We start from the raw sequence: 15,135 nt of genomic DNA on the forward strand, positions 1-15,135 counted from the left end.
TGTGTAGTTCATGATTGAAGGTGTATGTTGGATAATGTTTGAGTGTTTCGTACGTGTGTGTGTCTGAGAGTAGTCGTTGTGCTTCTGTAATGTAGAATGCTTTGTTTAAGATGACTAATCCTCCCCTTTTATCAGCTGGTTTCATGATGAAATTGTCATTCTTCTGTAGTTTGTGCAGGGCTGCCTGTTCTCTCTGATTCAGGTTTTGTATCTTATTCTATTTGGGTGTGGGTATTCTGTTGATATCATCCATTACTAATCTCTCAAATGTGTGGACTAGGTGATCTTTGAGATGGCACAGGTAGAATTCTGAGGGAGGTTTGAGTGTAGAGTGTTTATATTTGTCTAATTCGCCTGCTGTTGGTGGTTTAGTTGATGGTTGTGATAGGAAGTATTTTTTAAGTGTGAGACATCTGATGAATCTGTACAGGTCTAAATACACCTGAAATTTGTTTAAACCTGTGTGTGGTGCAAATTTGCATCCTTTTCTTAGGACTGAAATGTCATCGTTGGATAGTGTCTGATCGCTGAGGTTAAATATGCCTGTGGAAGATGGTGTTGTACTGGCTTGGGTGGTTTTGTGTTGTTTCAGTTTGTCCCCCCCTCTACATCCTCATCTCTTTGATTTAATTTCCTTTTTTTGCCTTGTTGGCATTTGTGTGGAGTGTTCTGGTGGTGGTTGGCAGGTCCGGTTGCCTGTCTCTAGGTCTAAAAAATGGGCCGCCCATTGTTCAGAGTTGTGGTTGGAGGATGTGCTTGGTTGTGTTGTTGAGGCTACTGGGAGGGTGGGTCCGGGGTTGGTGGTTATGGGTGTGTTGCCATGGCGACTGAATTAGTGTCATAAGGAAGAGGAGGCTGCAAACTGGGTGTCATGTTAAGAGTTGGCCATAAGGGGTATGTTGCTGTTAAGGGATCAGGTTGGTTATCAGTGGACACATTATTAATTATAGTTGTTATTTTGGGTTTCCATCTCCTGAAGGCTGTTAACCAACAGACAGAGACTACCTACCTAGCAGCTCAGGCATAGACACTTCCTGAGGAACAGAGCTCTGTTCTCTGGAGGGAAATAGGTTGGAGCCCCTGTTCCAACATCTGAAGCTCTTATCTCTCCACATCCTCTATTATAGATGAAAAAAAAATGTCATCAGGGACATCTAGCTCCTCTTTCTGTACCCTGCTCACCCTTTTTGGACAGGAAGTCCAGGATGGATGGTTTGGAAGAAGAAGACCTAGCAACAGATGGGGATGGTCAATATCAAGACCTGATCCCCCAGTGGGTGTAGTCTGGGAGGTATTGGTTGGCATGCAGGCAGCGGAATAACAAAGGCCTCCATGTTGTCTGTGCTTACTATTCCGTATTTCAGTTTGCAATTCAGGTAGAAATAAAGTCAGCTACAGAACACAGTGACAGAATCACTGGATGTCTTAGTGCATTCAGACCAAATACGATCCATGAATTCCCAGACAGATTCTGGACAGATGAATCTTTTGCTTGTAATAATCTTTGGTAATTGCTGGCAAATGGGGGTGTTATAGCCCGACACTTTGAAGGCTGTAACGTTGAACTGCTTTATAGAAAACGTGAATGAAACCTTTCCACACTGCAGAACATGATGGAGAAATTCCTTGAAGTTCAGCACCTAGAGCATGTTTTTTCATGTTCTCTGAGGCCTCTACTGACTTTTGTTTCAATTTTTGAATAGAACAGTTTTAGAATTTAGGATGTCTACTCTATATAGGTTTGTAAATAAATATAGGCTTTAGTGTTTTAAAGCATATAACTTTATAAGCTGTTAGGATAACATTTCTGCTATATTTAAGATTAAAAAAAACAACTTTTTGTAACCCAGTAGCTTAAAAAAATAGTTTTCATTGCAATATTCATGCAGCCCCTTGACAGACAGCAGCACAGCACCCCAGCGCAGCTATATCAATGACAGGTGTGGCTAACATGCACACAAAAATTGTTTATTTATTATTTTGGGTAGCAGCCCCTCGACAGACAGCAGTACAGCACCCCTGCGCACCTACGCCAATGACAGTGACAGCCAGGTGTGGCTGACACGCACACAATAAAAATTGTTTATCATTTTGGGCAGCAGCCCCTCGACAGACAGGAGCACAGCACCCCTGTACACCCACGCCAATGACAGTGACAGCCAGGTGTGGCTGACAAGCACACAAAAAATTTTTACAAAAAAAAGACAATTTATTTTTATTTTTTTTATGCTCCAGAGCACAGTTTGATCACGACTGGAGTTGGGCAGCACTAGCTTGCATTGCCGACTTGCTAGATCTTGTGCGGCTAAGCCTAACATGCACAGACACACATACAATTATTAGAAACAAATACATAAATAAATTTTATGCTCCAGAAGTTGGGGCCAGATTCGTCACGTTGGGCAGCACTAGCTTGCATTGCCATCTTGCTAGATCTTGTGCGGCTAAGCCTAACACGCACGCACACATACACAGAAAAATATAAAAGACATTTTTATTGATTTTTTTTTTTTAGCTCGACTGGAGTCGGGCAGCACTAGGTTGCAACTTGCGTTGCTGGCTGGATCTTGTGCGGTACTGCAGTTAAGCATAACACACACACACACAGAAAATAACGTAAGACACTTTGATTGATTTTTTTTGACTATATATATATATATTTTTAGTCCTGAACTTGGGCCCAGATGGCCACAGCACCAGCCCATATGTATCTGCAGTTCTGCACCAGCCCAGATGGACACAGCAGACGTGAAAAACACCAGCCCAGAATGGATCAGCAGCACCAGCCCAGGACACAGCAGACAACACAGACAGCCCAGATGGATCAGCAACAGCCCAGATGGACACAGCAGACAGCACAGTGACAGCACCAGCCCAGAATAGATCAGCAATCACCAGCCCAAGACACAGCAGACAGCACCAGCACCTCTCCCAGCCCTACACTACCCACCCTCTGAGTTCAGTCTCCACAGCCGGAGTGAAATGGCGTCCATTGCATGGTCCCTTATATTTTGCCTCGGTTTCGAGATCCGAGTGAGGCAGGAAACTCCGAGCCTGCTTCGATCCGACTCAGTTTGCTAAATTCGGATGGGTTTGGATCTCTGGAATCCGAACCCGCTCATCTCTAGTCAAAACATATTTCACATTGTCAAAATTTATCAGTCACTAATATAATGATTAAAGCGATCGAACAAGTTAGGGTTACGAATAAAGGGGGACACAAATTTAAATTAATAATCTGTAGACGAGAAGCCTACTGGGTTTAAAGGTTGGGTACTTTGATTTCTTGTGGACTCAATGGGCGGAATTCAATTTTAATAGCGCCGGGAAGGAGCTCCTGGAGCTATTCAATTCAGCGAGCTGTTAAGCCCGACTGAAGGATTTTTTTCTCGCACCCATCCCAGGGTGCAAGCAGAAATCTGACAAGTCTGCTGGCACAATGCTGTTTTCTGCCCTTAGCGTGATGGAAACAGCATCGCGCCAGACATTTATGTAGGAGAATGTTGGTTCTCGTGACTAAACACCATATTTAAGGCACGAGAATGGGCATGCTCCGACATAACAGCATGCTGTATTGAATAGCTCCGAGAGCTCCTTCCCGGCGCTATTCAATTCACATTGAATTGATTTCCGCCCAATGATACAATAGAACTCAATAATATCTAACTGCCCAATATATTGTAGGTTCTGTCACGGTCCGCTACAAAGGATTCCTCAGTTGGAAGACTGGGAGTCATAGGGTTTGGGTGGTTAGGAGGCAGGCACAGGCATAGGAGAATGACACTTGGCATCAGTACACAGATGCTGCACTAAGTACACATGCTGGTGATCCAGACGCAGGCACAGACACAAGGGAATGACACTTGAAGTCAGTACATAGATGATTTACTGAGTACACACGCTGATGATCCAGATGCAGGCACAGACACAGGAGATTTATAACTAGTGTTTCAGCACACACACAGGTGCTGAAGTAGTTAAACTGGAGTTTCAGCACAGAGACAGGTGCTGATATATACACAGGAGAACTAGACGCTGATTAGTGCTGGAGTTTCAGCACATAGACAAGTACTGAAGAAATCACTGGAGGAGTCTTATCCTGAGAAGCACTGGAAGGAGTCACTGGAAATAAATAGTGTAAAGCTAGGAACGAATCCAGACACAAGGATATAACACTGGTAGGAAAGAACGTGGAACTTGGAAAGCTGCAACAGCTAGTAATAACTGGAAGTAGCAAAGTTGAACAGCAGCTTCCTGTTCCTGGAGTCAGACTTAATACCCTTAGGTAGTTGGTCATTGGATCAGAAGATCAGCTGAGTGACCGCAGAACTACCATTGGGAGAGACTAGTCAGGTGATACCGACCAACAAGGCTGCGCCCATGCCTGCCACCAGGGGAACCAGGATGCATGCATGGAAGCTCTAGCAGACTCTGTGGAGAATATTCAGCCCACCACTCAACTCCACCACTGGCGACTGAACACCTAAGTTCAAGGATACTGGTGCAGTGGTGAGTAGTGGCCGATCCCAGGCCACATCCTGAAAGTAGCCCCCCTTCAGGGTGGAATCTGGACACCTAGGAAGTGTATTAGAGATTTCTCCCAGACAAAATTTAGGAACTCAAAAATGTAGACAACAAAAAACTGAAAAAACTTCTTAAATCTTGATCGACCCTTTCAGATATCTTCCCAACTTTTGTATCCAAGAAAATGACCTTTGTCCTCGGAACAGGTGGACTACTCATCCTCACTGCAAACAGAACTTTTCTCACCTAGGAAATCCATAGTGATTCCAGTATGAGGACCTACTTCTAGAAGCAAAGGACCTCATTCAGAGTCTGTCAAAGCGGCCGCACGGTCGTACGCCACAGATGTTTGCTATACTGCGCATGCGTAAAGTTCGCAATGCACGTGCGCAAACTAGCTTCTATGATCAGAAATTTCTCTCTCCTTGAACACAGCCAGGTCAGTAGTTTGAGTGACAGAATGAGGCGTTTGTGGGTGGTAACAGGGGAAGGTGCTTGAAAACGGGGGAGTGGAGATCCGAACGCAGGCATGCCCAAGGCCATCTCTTCCATTGGGCTTGTCGGGCAGTTGCCCAAGGGCCCGAAGTTTGTAGGGGCCCACCAACCCACCCCCCTACAGTCGTCTTCAGTTGGTAAATTTGAGATATTTTTATAAACCAACCTCCGGTGCACTTTATTCTTACCTCAGTCCCAATTTCACTTCATCCGCCGGCTTCAGACCAGTCAGAGTCTCTCTGCATTGTGGGAGGTCTGATGGGCATGCAGGAGGGTTTAATTTTATTGACCATTTACATTTTTTTCCCGTGAATGGGTAGGTAGGGGCCCCAGTGCATTGCTTTGCCCAGGGCCCACACTGCTGTTAAGACAACCCTGGGCATGCCTCATTATGCGAACGGCTTTTTATGGGAGTGCATACAGATTATGGGAGTGCATAATTAACAAAGTAGCGTCATGGCACATGTGACATGGGAGGTTTTTACAAAAACATGATCGTAGAGCTTAAGAGAGGGTATTGTCAACCTTAAGCTCTACGACCAGTTCCAATGGTTCCCGATGGTCTTGATTAATCCTTATATGCCCGGAGATGACATGTAATGCGTACGAGAAGGGGGCGTATTTTTTTGTCTTCCGACCGCTTCCTCCCCTTGGTTGGTCAGCTACCGATCTGAACTTAGGGATGCAACTTGCGAGGGAATAATTTGAATATCCGGCCCCTTTTACCGTACGACCGTGCGGCCGCTTTGACCGACTCCGAATGAGGTCCCAAGTGCATAAAGACTTGGGACCTCATTCAGACCCGCTCGCAAGCAGTCCGATGGTTTGTAAATGCGCATGCTTCATTCTGCGCATGCGCGAACTACTCTGTGCGATCGCAGCCCGCTCGCTTGCCCAGCAAAGACAGCCCAGTAAAATGAGTGACAGGAGAGGCCATTTGTGGGTGGTAACAGGGGCAGGACATTAATAAAGGGGGGGTGGGGGTGGAAACACAGGCGTGCCTGAGTGTTTCAATGCCGTTTTTGAGGCGTGCCTAATTAAAAGGCAGCATCATAGTACATGTCACATGCCTGTCTTTTACACTGAAGCCCTTGCAGTGCATGCGGCAGGGTAAGGCAACCACAAGTGTTGCAATCGCAACCGGTGGTGCTCGATGTGCCAATGTTTTAATACTCTTCCTGGAGATGACGTGCGCTAGTAGGCGTCTCTACATTCGCTAATGGGTGTCTGCATACACAGAGCGATGGCTTGCACAGCGAAAGTAGGTGTGCTTATGCCTTGGCAAGTGATCGCTTCCCATATCGTCACTTTGACAAATTTGCATATGCTGGATGCGAGCGATCGCATCTAGCGAGCAGCTCTGAATGAGGTCCTTGGTACGTGGAACTGTAGATTTACCAATCTTCATTTGATATCTAGTATGGTAAGAAGAATATTTCTTTCTGATACTCGTAGTTCTCATGGGTAATTGTTGGGGAAACACATGACTAGGAAAAATAGGATCAAATAACAAATGATCACCAGAAAAAGGAGTATTGTCATGTAAAGGATTGCATTCAGACTCAGAGGGCCGTATTCAATTGCCGGCGAAAAGCCGAGATCGGCGTAAAGTTCTCGCTGGTGACGTCATTTCGCCAGACGAGAACTTTTCCCCGTATTCATTTCCAAAGACTTTTTGCCGGTGCAAAAAGTCTGCGCCTTGTAACCAGAGGGAAAGATTCGCCTTTGAAAGGAGGCGGAAAAAAGTGCAGAATTGGAGGTTTGGGGTGCAAAGTTACGGGAACACCCCTGCGACCTTGGGTCCCCCAATGGTAAACTGCATCAAAAAAATGTAAAAAATACTTTAGAACACCCCAAAAAAGTATTTTCGTTTTGGGGGAGAAAAAAAACGAAGTTGGGGGAAAAACTTAAAAACTAGCAAAATTTAATCGAGGGGGTCCCCCAAGTATGCCCAAGCTGTTTTTTTGATTGCAGGTGCTTGCTGAAGGTGCATTTTTTACGTTTTTCAAAAACGCACTTTAGCGATTTTTAACCATGCTTGCACACATTTTCATGTGCCCCAAATTTGAAGAGACTACTTATTTTTGCCGAATGCTATTCTTCACCACTTGTGCAAAGATGCTAAATAGCGCCAATTGAGAGCATTTATGCACCCCAAATACCTCCAGCAGGGCTATTCGGGGGTATTAGTAGTAATCCCCCATGTCAGTGCATCTTTTGGGGGGTGTCAGGGTGATTTCCCCAAATCTGACAGGACTTTTTGCTGATTTGAGTTTCTCTGAAATTGAATAGAGCGAATAGGGTGACAAGCTAGATACTTTTCCGGAGGCAAAACTAGCGATAACGGTGAAAACTCCAGCATGCGAAAAGTCCGGGACTTTTCACCGGCAATTGAATACGGCCCAGATTCCTTATCCAAAGGAAAAATGGCCGAGTTAAGATAACTTGAAAACCTAGAGGATTTCGGAGATGAACAAAGAGAGGCATAATAAATTCTGATGGTATCAGGTTGTTGGTTTCTAAAAGTTCTTCGAGTCTTTTTTCCCTTGTGGACTGATTGATCCTGCTTCATATAGTTATGAGAAGTAACTAAAGCAGTGTACCTGAGTTTAATTTCTGAGGGTGGTAAGGTTAAACTAGATACTTTGTCAGATAAGGTATTTGAAGGAGGACACGTAGGAGTAAATTCTTTAATCAGAGCTGTACTGAAAGTCATAACATCTTGAAGAATTGGTTCTTTGGACTCTATGAGTGGATCAGCCCACTCAAGAGCCTTGCTTGAAGTTCGAGAGAAGAAACTTAACCAGGTTGGTGGATTTGATACCATATGATGGATCCGCTCTCATTAGAGCATCATAATGTTTAAGCAATGCGGTGTATTGGGTCAGATCTCCATCGAAAGACAATGGGCGCTGGAGCGTCCAAGGATTCATGAGTAGTAGAATCCTCAGGAGCAGGAATGAAACCACCTTGATATTCCTTAGACTAGAGAGAAGATGACACAACTGGAGTTAATTGATGTTACTTGCATGAAACAACAGATGAAACTGGATGAGAACCAGCAGGATTGGAGACAGCAGTAGTTGAAAAGGCCTTAGAACAGCAGAGTGGAACTGAATTAAAACTAGAAACACTAGAAATTGTTGGAACTAGAGAAGCTGAACTTTGAAGAGTACCAGAATGGGCAGAAACTAATGACAAGGTAGAATTAGTGTCACACAAACCATTGTTCCCAGAGATTATATGCTCAGAAGATGATTTCTTGCTAAACAAGGTTTTAATTAACTCAAACAGGCCACCCACATTAATAACCTTGGTCCCAAAACTCTTTGCTTTCTCTCACTTGGATTCTCCACCTTCACGGCCCATGATAAGGTACTTGCTTTTACTGCTAATATTTCCAGAAACTTTGCCTCCACAGCTCTCTATTAACCATTTAGCTTCATCTTTTTTTATAGATTCCAAGACCCCTGTGATCACAGATATTAAGTCCTCCATGCAATTATCTGCTCCCTGGGGAATTGGTATAAACAGCTTTAGTTGCAGGACTGATTTTTACCAGCGAGGTCTTGATTTTAAGAGAAGGTTATGGACCAGACTGAGTACATAAAGGCTTCTTGGTTTGGTTTTAAATTTAGAATCTTTCCCCTTCTGAGACATGGATTCCTTCTCAGACATAACATTGGAAGCCCCCTCCTGGGGGTAAAACACAACACCCCCTCCTGGGGCATGACATTCAGAACCACTTCCTGGGGTGTGAAACTCGAAACCCCCTACTGAGGCACAGAACTTGAAACCCCCTCCTGGGTATGAAACTTGAAACCCCCTCTTGGGGTACGAAACTTAAAACCTCCTCCTGGGGTATGAAACTTGAAACCCCCTCCTGGGGTATAAAACTTGAAACCCCCTCCTGGGGTATAACACCTGAAGTCCCATCCTGGGGTGTAACACCTGAAGACCCCTTCTAGGATATGACACCTGAAGACCTCTCCTGGGGTATAACACCTGAAGAGCCCTCCTAAGGAATAACACCTGAGACCCCTCGTGGGGTATGACACTTGAAAACCCCTCCTGGGGTATAACACCTGAAGACCCCTCCTGGGTTATAACACCTGAAGACCCCTCTTGGGGTATAACACTTGAAGAATCCTCCTGGGGTATAACACCCGAAGACCCCTCCTGGGGTACAAAACTTGAAACCCCCTCCTGTACAGACAAACCTTCCTGAACTTGAACCTTGTCAGTAGTTACAATGGTGGCACAGAGTACACCCCCTAGCGTTGAGGACTCAGACATGTCTCTTGGAGGTTTTCCCTCTGAAGGTATAGATCCAGAAGCCTCCCCTGGAGTTGTTGAATCAAATACCTTCTTCTTAGCTGCAGAGTGAAGTGTCTTACTAAGAAGAGGACAAACTGGGCTGAGAGTGGAACCCACATCATCTGGATTGATACCGGAACAAACAGAGTGTGATGTCTTTCTAACTTTAGCAGGGTGGAATATTTTTCCTAAATTCCCTAGACGAAGATAAAAGCATCTTGTAACCAGACCCCCAATTATAAATTTGAACTCTGTTCTGTATGGTAGATGTGACCCGTTTGCCTGGAACTGAAGAACTCAGAACTGCAGTTGGCAAACTAGAACTGTGACATGGACACTTGTCATCACTCCTGGGTTTGTGAAGGGAGCTGTCCTTAATAAAGTGATCCGCACTTCCACAGTATAAACAGAGTTGTAACTCCTGGCGTTGCAGATGTTCAGCTTCGGTAAGCTTAGGGTGCGGAAAACTACGCTGCAAATTTTGAATTAATTCAGGGGCAGCACCAGGAAACTTGGGAAACACTTGAAAAAATTTAGGGAGAAGATTTTGAAGTTGTTCTAAAAGTTTGTAGAAAGTAATTAAATGACTACTGAGAGGTTGACTAATACATTCAGGAGGAAATTCTACAGAAGGAGTAGATACTTGAGAATGAAGTTCTGGAGAAAAAGACCCTGGAGGTTTCACCATGGAACTTGAGATGGAGCTGAAATCGAAGTAGCAAGAACGGAATGAATAACTTTCAATTGAGAGAAAACTTCTTGCAACCTCTGTCCTATGCGTTGTTGGGCTGCTTCTAGAGCATCCATCCAAAAGAGTAGATCTTGAAAAACCGCTTTACCCTTGAACCTGGTGGCTTGCATGATATTGCCTGTACAAACTGTCACGGTCCGCTACAAGGGATTAGGTACAAGGGATTAGGTACTGCATTCCTCCTATTGGGATTTGGGTTTCACCGCACCAAGTGAGCAGGTCGTGGCTCTCTGGTCAGGTACCTGGCAGTGATGAGGAGACCGGGAGAATAGTGGGAATGAATACACAGGATAATGAATGTAAAGAATACTGTGTGTTCACACACTGGACTACAATGAAGGAAACTTGAAATGTGAAAACACTGAAGATCCCAGCAGAGGCATACACTAGAGAGTATCTCTGATGATACGGACACAGGACTGTATAGAAGAGCGGCACTAGGAGTCAGTACACGAAGGCTGTACTGAGTATACAAGCTGGTGATCCAGACGCAGGTACAGGAAAATGACACTTGGAATCAGTACACAGATGCTGTACTAAGTACACACGCTGGTGATCCAGACGCAGGCACAGACAGAGGAGAATGACATTTAAAGTTAAAGTTATGCGGTGGAGGTTTGCTGGGACATGCAGTTCTACTGTAAAGACAATGTTATTAATTCTATTTTCAACACTACACCTACACTATCAACCCGGCACCCACCGCCCAGGGGTGGTGGGGATAGCTCTGGACTATCAGCCTAGGACAGGGGTACCCTGGAGAGGAGGACTCCTTTATTGGGGGGGGTCCCCAACTCCCCAGGGATCCCTGGCCTGGGCTGACTAGCGGTCAGGGCTGATGCTGCGGCTGGGGGGCCTGGTGAAAGGGCACCCCTGGCTGTGGCATCAGTCCCCTGCTAGAAAGGGTCCAAAGCTGGTTTTAAATATAAGGAGAACCACATGCCAATTTTTTCTCCCTATATTTAAAACCAGGTCTGGTCCTGCTGCCTGGTGATGGTTCTTAAATTACTGTGGAACCCTATATATTTTGTTCCCTGTAATTTTAAGAACCAGGACTGGCTGGCAAGTCCAGGGCTGGTTAGTCCTTTTTTTACTGTTAACCCATTTTTTTACAGCTTAGAACACAAGCAGCTTACACATATCTCATTGATATGTGCAGGCTGCTTGCTCGGGAGAGTTTTGCAGAGAGAAGACAATACAATCTTGGGTGAGTAATCTCCTGCAAAACCTGCTACTCGGGAGAGAAATCTCATTCTGCTTCACCATCGGACATCTCACTCTCAGCTAAACTCACTTCTTGGTAAATTTGAGAGTCTCAGGAGCCTCAAATCACCCGAGTTTCGGTGTAGCTAATGAAAAAAAAGCAAACTCTCCCAGATTCGATTCTTAGTAAATTTAACCCTATCAGTCTGTTTGTCAATTTTATTTTCCTGTTCCTTTTCTTATGAGCCCCCCTTTCCTCTTTTGGTGCCGTATTCAATTAGCCGCAAAAAGTGCCATTTGGAGAAAAGATTTTCCGATTTGCACCTGTCGTCTGTTTTCAAAGTATCTCCATATTCAATTCCCTGGAGTTTTCGCCTACACAAAGACTCCATAGACAAAAACAGGCAAAAAAGTTTCTCCAGCAAAAGGCAGGAGAAAAGTAGTGCAAAATCAATATTTTGGGGTACAAATGTGGGGACTTGGTTCAGAACCCTTGGACACCCCCCTAATCACAAATAAGGCAAAAAAATTTACTTAATTCACCCCAAAAAAAGACATAATTTTGGGGGCAAAAATGAAAAATATGTTGGAAAATGGAAAAAAAGTGGGGGGGTCTGGTACTTTGGGGTGCTATATGGTTGGGACAGGTAATTTGGGAATTGTACAAGATCTCCAGCATCTTTTCTTCCACCCACTCTCTAAAAAAGTATCTGAGGAAGGCAATACTCCAGTATTTATGAGTGGTTGAAATCTATTGGATTAGAGTCTGATCCTCTTCCATTCTAGATTCCAATCTCCCAGGTCGTAAACCTTATTTTGGGTGCCTGGATCTCCAATCCAAAGGAGGTCTATGATTCATAAGTTTCCACATGATATTATCTAAATTATCATCGATGAGCTCACTATCTTCTATTGTAGAATGGATTGAAAGGGGTAAGAGTGCGGGATCCATGGTGTGATGGACTCGAAAGATACACTTGATGTGCATACTTAACATCTGCTGTTTGTGAGTGGAATATTTAGGGAGCATCCCCATGAATCACTTTATAAGGTGGTGGATATGATACACATTGTTTGTTTATTTTGTTAAGACCTGGTGTGTGGCTCTTTTTTTTCAGTTTTTGAGCATAGGCGTCTCTCTTGTGCGCACTGGTGGCCTGATTCAGACCCGCTCGCGAGCGCAGGATGCTCGCAAGCGGGTCGATGGTGCCCTACTGCGCATGCGCACGACGGAGGGAGCTCCGTCGTGCGCATGCGCGAGACCCGGCTAGCGACAGGGTAGCCGTCGCTCTGGGTCTCGTACCAAAGGGGGCGTGCTGTCGATGTTGATTGACAGCACGCCCCCTTTCTTGGGCGTGCCGGAGGAGTGGCTTCCAGACGGAGGCGTTCCTATGGGAATGCCTACCGTCTGAAGCCGGCCCCACTGACATCAGTAGTGATGTCAGTGGGAGTGATTTTGGCTCTGATAGAGCCAAAATCACTCCAGGGCTTGCAGCAGTGAGACCCTACCGCAGGGTCTCCGTCGCAAGCCCCATGGTCGCGATGGTCTTGACCATCGCGACCATCATCATGGACGCTCGCTATAGCTGTGGGTGGTCACCCACAGCTATGCGAGCGTCCAAGAGGCCGCTCCATTTTCATGTAGGAGGGCCCTAATTCAGAGCGAGCGCTCTGGTCAGAGCGTCCGGCTCTGAATCAGGCCCTGGGATCATAACATGGTTCTTGTTTAATAATAAATTACTGGCTGGCAAATAGTAACATTAAAATGAAAACCATATCACCATAAGGCAATATTGCAAATACATCCACACAAAAGTGAATGTTCTTAATATTCGGGCTACTCATTAGTGACAGTCATCTTGTTAGTATATAAATGCTGGTTAGTTTGGAAATATTGATGTTATTTATACCCACATTAAGATTGATCCATTGGATCAAGATGCAGTCCTTTGTATATTAGTAATTACTTAGTATGGTAGTTTAAAACATCCATTGATAGTAATTTTAGGCAGTACTTACAACCATTTAAGAGTCCAATTGCTGGTAGGTAATAGTACATATATGCAAGTACAATGATAATCTCCTTTATGTGATATGTAGAAGTAAGCCCAGCTGCTGGCAGCACTCCCAGTATGCAGCTAAATCCAGAGCGTCATTCAAATTTCATCACCACTCAAGAGAGCATAGGCACCGGCTGGCAGACTATTGTCTGTTGCAGGGGCGTAAGTTCATCCCGGCCGCCTGGAGACAAGTTAGAGTTTGGCGTGCCCCCCCCCCAAAAAAAGGAAAGCAAATATGTTGTACAGTATGTATATATATATATATATATATATATATATACATTGTGACAAGAATCACATAGACCGGGTAAAATCCATCAGCATTTTTATTTCTGACCACAGACAGGTATACAGGATATGGCAGTTTCACAGGCAAGATGTTACACAAAGTCTTCCAAAACAGCAATATTTTCTTCAGTGAACTCGCAGGTCCAGGATCCCTAATACTAGTCACCCCCGGGAGCTGTGTGACTATCTCACCATCAGGCTCAGTTTCCCCAGTGTCTCAGCAGTTCTTAAACCAGCCTCACATAGGTGTCTGTAATCAGCTGCCGTTCCAGACTCTGATTGAGGCAACACCTGAACTGGACATTTTACATTTCTAATGCCTTTGCTCTGCCAAACCTGGGATATATGGATATTCCACATTTACTTCATGTGGAATTATGCTGACCCTGTCACACTCCTCCCCCCTTAGCTTCAACCACCCTGGTGAAGCTAAAAACACTTTCAGGTGAGCTATCTGCCTCACCCATATCTGTTTGTGCCATCCATCCAGGTACACAGCTCGTTACCATTTCCTACAGTTCACCATCCTCACCCTCTTCCTCCTCCTCCTCTTCCTCTAGCTTCACCATTGGGTTGCTTGGAGGATCGGGCCCAACAAACCTTTCACAATATATATATATTGTGATATCTTGGGAGTAATTAGCTCAGCAGAGGGTGGATTGGTGCAGGTGTTTAGGTGCTTAATGAGGGTCCACACACAGCTTTCAAATAAATAAATGATGCTTTACTTTCCAGCATGGAAAGTCAGAAAACAAACAGAAAATAATAAACAACCTATTTAGGGCATCTCGCTCACTTCTTGAACCCTCTCTATAAGGGTGCAGCTAATCTGCCAATAAAGTCTCTCACAGTCTCTGTGCCTTCCCTGTCTCCTGCAGGTATACAGTAGGTCCTGGCTTCCTCAGCCTGCAGTCCCGCTGCTTCAATGTCACACAGTCTGAGAAGTTTATGGTCCTCCTTGCCTCCTGCAAGGTCCAGACACAGGCCTCCTGGCCCCCAATGGCTTGCTTAGCTTCACTGGGCTTTCTGGCTGCCACAGTCTCACATAGACTGTTTCCAGCAGGGGCCTGACTGGTCTGCCTTCTCATCAGCCCACACCAGGGCTCTCTCCAGAAGGCAGCAATTAGGCATCTTCCCACAATGCTTTACTACTCTGTGTGGGCGGATCTATCCGGCTCCACACAGATTCAGCTGCTCACCAGTGCCATCTCTGGTGATACTGCCACATATCCCCCTCCCTGGGTTCAGCTACATGGGATGAGGCATTCTCATTGAGAAGTCCCTCTTCATTATTCTTAGAACCATCCACCGGATCCAAGATCATCCAGACTCTGGTAATTTCTGAGAGTCGCATCCTCCAAGTTCTGGAGGTAATTTTTCTCCTTACTTTTTTCCTAACTTTATGGTACCAATGGTGGTACTTGCTTTCTTTATGCAGTACTTGAGGCTCACCCTTGAGTACTGCAACAGGCATTAAGAACTTGAAGTAACTTTTTC

The sequence above is a fragment of the Taudactylus pleione genome, unplaced genomic scaffold (assembly GCF_031769625.1).
Source record: "Taudactylus pleione unplaced genomic scaffold, aTauple2 ptg000814l, whole genome shotgun sequence".
Lineage (NCBI taxonomy): Eukaryota > Metazoa > Chordata > Amphibia > Anura > Myobatrachidae > Taudactylus > Taudactylus pleione.